At 52.4% G+C, this 4,033-nt stretch overlaps 1 long non-coding RNA gene across 1 annotated transcript; it reads right to left on the bottom strand.

Moving 5' to 3' along the window:
* Positions 1–1,106: 1,106 nt before the first annotated feature.
* Positions 1,107–3,281, bottom strand: LOC116865986. The gene is made up of 3 exons (XR_004382291.1): positions 3,137–3,281; positions 2,844–3,001; positions 1,107–1,184 (listed from the first exon to the last, which is right to left on the bottom strand). It is a non-coding gene; the product is annotated as an uncharacterized LOC116865986 (long non-coding RNA).
* Positions 3,282–4,033: the final 752 nt, after the last annotated feature.

Consider the following 4,033-nt stretch of genomic DNA (forward strand, 5'->3'; position numbering starts at 1 on the left):
AATAGAATTTCTGAGCAGGACTACTCCCCAGGGTAATCCCCCATCTAGAAACAACCCAAATGTCCATCAACAGTGAGACCATTCCGTAGATAGGGGGTATTGACATTCATATTTGTAAGTTGGAATATTATATAGCGATGAAAACACAATACAACATCTACACATCTACAGTCGAAGTTCACAAGCAAGGCCAAGTGTGAGCCGTTGGACACGAGAGAATAAAGCCTGTGGGACGCCACTGAATGAAGTTCAAGAAGAAGAGACAGAAAATGATGGTTGTTTAAGGATGCTTCCTTAGATGGCCAAACCCCTAAAGGAAAGAAAAAAGCAGAAGGGGTTAATGTGAAAGTCGAGATAGCGGTTATTACTTCCGGAGAAGGGGCGATATGGGGGGAACACTGCAGATCTCAGCCTGTGGGGAGTGTTCTGTTCTTAGTCTTGTGCAGTGGTTACAAGGATATTTGTTTTGTAATAATGGTTCAGCTGTGCACTTGCATTTAGGGGCTGTCTGTTTGCATTATATCTCACGATAAAAATATTTCAGTAAAGGAACGGATGGATGCAGCACATATGAATTCAGTGTTTCTTGTGCTAACTGTGACACTGTCTATAGATAGCTGTAGGGTCTGGGGCGCTTGCTGGAAGAGGGTCCTGAAAGGAGATGCCTGGGCTGGGGAGCGATCAAGGCCAGTCTGCCCACTACCCCCACCTTTACTGGATTCTCATCCAGGCTCCAAGCAGCCTCAATGTCACCATCACCACTGAGGCTCCTGGTGCCTGGTACGCAGAGAGCACTCCTGCCAGGCGCCTGGTTTAGCCCCTTACATTCTTATCCCACTTAACCCTTACAATAGCCCTATGGGGTAGGCGCTCTTACCACCCCTGCTTTACAGGCAAGAAGGCTGAGATGAAGAGGTCAGCTGGCCAGCCCAGGGTCAACTGGCTTGTAAGAGGGAGCTGAGATCTGCTGTCGGAGCCCACACTTTTCTCTCCTGTGCCATCCTCCTGCCCATCCCCGCCCGCTCCCCTAGGAGCGCTTCCCCAACTGCAGGACGCAGTGCCTCTGGGCTCTCAGGAAGACCACCCCCTCCCTCTGCTTGCCTTCTCCAGGTCCTCAGGGCCGCCCAGTTCCCCAGCAGGAAGATCGTGTTCAGCAGCAATCCTGTCCCAGAAGAACATAGCTCCTGTGGATAAATAAGATGCCAGCTTACAGGAAACAGCAGAGACGACGCTTTGCAATGCCTTCTAAACAGGATGGAGTGTACAGGAACAGAGTTTGTCATTCTGACAGAGAATCTGGGAGTATTTGGGTTGGAGGAGACTCCTGAGCTAATCCAGTTCAGGTTTCAAAGTCTTTTTTTGTTTTTTTGTTTTTTTTTTTCTTTTAAAGCCACAGAGGCTTTTTCAAATGAAATTTGATACAGAAACCCAACACATGAGAAAGACCAAAGCCAAGCTCTTCAGGCTGGGAGGCCAGGGGGCTCTACCTCAGAACCTGGGGTACACGTGGGGCTCGAAGGAGCACTGTTTGAGAACCACTCTGGTGAACCAGTCAGGTCACTTTGCTGACTGGAAAGAATCTCAAGGTCACAAAGCACTAGCGTAGAAGAGCCAAGACTTGAACTGATTTCCTGCCTTGCATCCCTGGACTTGCTCTTCTGTTCCAAGCTTTCAAGAATTTAAAAAAAAAAAAAAAAAAAAAAAAAAGCATTCACTCCAAAAAGAAAGGCATAAATCTTGATGTTTTTTAACATCCTTTTTTTCAAAATGGTACACTTGGCTTCTCACCTAGTCACTAGGATAGAATTGTTCAGCCATCAAATCTCAAGACCCTGGTTATCACTTGGTCATGTTTAGCTGGGGGTCCACTAAGACCCTGGGCCCTTTTCCTTGGGATCGTCTCCCTTGACTCTTATCCTCTCACTTTACTGAGCAGCCCTTGCGCAGCCTGCTCTTTGCAGAGCAGGTACCCACAAGAGCAGCTTCTCCCTGGTGTCTTTGCAACCACAAGACAGGCTGCAGGGATCTGCAGATGTGAGAAGATGCTCCAGAATGTTCTGCAGGGTCCAGAGGGAGCCAGAGAGGCCAGGGAAGAAGCTGAGAGTCCAGCCTTGGGTGTCTCTGGGTTTTGCCCGTCTGGCTGCGTCTGGAAACAGCAGCTGGTTATTCTCCTCTGGGTAGGTTCTCCTCCCTGATTGCAGTCCCTGTAGTTTGGGGGAGCTTGAGCACCAGCTGTCCTCGAGCCCCAGCTGTCCTCTAGCCAGCCCTCCCCTCCACCCCATTTAATCGGCTGCAGTTTCTCTGCTTGTAAGTTGTATCCGTTTCCTCGCACCGCACCTCACCACACACCCACACACCGGATGGCTAAAACCACAGAAATGAATTCTCTCACAGCTCTGGAGGCCGGAAGTGTGAACTTGACGTGTCAGCACGACCACATTCCCTCCTATGTTCCAGGGGGAACCAGCTCTGTGCCCGGCTCCTGGCTTCAGGCGGCACCCCTCCGGCTTCCTCTGTTTCTAGATACCACTCCCATCTCTGCCTCCATCTTCACGTAGAATTGTCCCTTCTCTGTACGTCTGTGTCCGAGTTCGCTTCTTCTCAGTCATTGGATTCGGACGCCTCCTGATCCAATAGGACCTCATCTTGACTTGATCACAGTTGCAAAGACCCAATTTCCAAACAAGGTCATGCTCCTGGGTACCACGGGTTAGGATGTGAACCTATCTTTACAGGGGACAAAATTCAGCTCCCGACATAAGAGGGTCAGGGGCATACTGGGTAGTGGCATCCCAGGATTTTGTGAAATAAATGTGCAAGGACTGAGCCAAATGACAGCTTACCAGCATCATCCCATCTCGGGCCATCACAGGATCCCACTGCACCCTGCATGGGCCCCCCCAAAGCAGGTGTCTAGTCCTTTGTGCTATTCTTTTCAGTGGTGGGGATGGTTCTATCTCCTCCTTGTCCCACCCTGGGCACCTGGGGCCACTCCTGGGGGCTGAGCAAGCAGACGACAGGCCTTGAATCCATCTGGGACTCCTTTCCGTTTGCCCTCCCTAGAGGCCCTGGGCCCCACCCCTTCTCTGCCCCCCAATTCCTGCCTGACCCCAGCTCCCCTTGACAGCTCCGGCACCTGCTGGCTTCTCATGGCCTCCTCCCTTGCTCGCTCCACACTGCACTCAGAGAGAACTTTCCGCGCAGAGGTGGATCATCTCACTCCCCATCTCAAAGCCCACCTCTCTGTTTGAGAGGCTCTTGATCTTCCATGTATTTCTTTAATAGCCAGGGCCCCATGGGACATCATCTTGGGGGCGCTTGCTCTCGTTGTGAGGGAGTCCCTCTGGGGCACAGCTCATCAGGCACTTGCCCTGGGCACCTCGAGGAGGGTGGGGCAGGGCTGGCGTCATGGAGGGTCGACCTCGGCAATCTCACATGACCCCTCCCCAGAAGGGCCTCGGGCTGGGTGTAAGTCTCCGTTGTCACTGTCAGATTTCTCAGTACCTTGTGAACAAGGGTCCTCTATTTTCATTTTGCACCAGGCCTTCTAAGTCACGCTGCCTAGCCCGGTGTCTGGTAGATAAAAGGTGCTCGAGGGATAATTACTGAATGGTGTCGCAGGCACCCCTTGTTGGAGGGGAAACAGATCTTGTGCCCTGCCCACCGCCCTCTCCCTGCCCACCTCCAATCTCCTTCTGAAAAACCCAGCCTAGACCCTACCCAACCTTAAACGTAGAAGCCCTTGCAGGGGAGGGGAGGGGAGAGGAGGGGTCAGGGTAGGACACAAAGTGACCCTAAATCCCTGGCGTCTTTCCCTGGCTCCCTGAAGACACCTCAGAAACAGCAGTAGCAGAGCCCTGCAACCAGGAGGGGCTGTTGGTGGGGATGGGGGGTAGGAGACAGGCTGCAGGAACCTCCCAGATGTCCCCGAGGCCCCTCAGGAATCTACAGGATGAACTCACTCCTTCTGCAGGGAGGACCGTGCTGCGCAAGTGCAACCAGCAGTAGGCGGGGCCTCCCGCTCCTGGGACCA

The sequence above is a fragment of the Lontra canadensis genome, unplaced genomic scaffold (assembly GCF_010015895.1).
Source record: "Lontra canadensis isolate GAN:19392208 unplaced genomic scaffold, GSC_riverotter_1.0 scaffold8, whole genome shotgun sequence".
Classification (NCBI taxonomy): Eukaryota; Metazoa; Chordata; class Mammalia; order Carnivora; family Mustelidae; genus Lontra; species Lontra canadensis.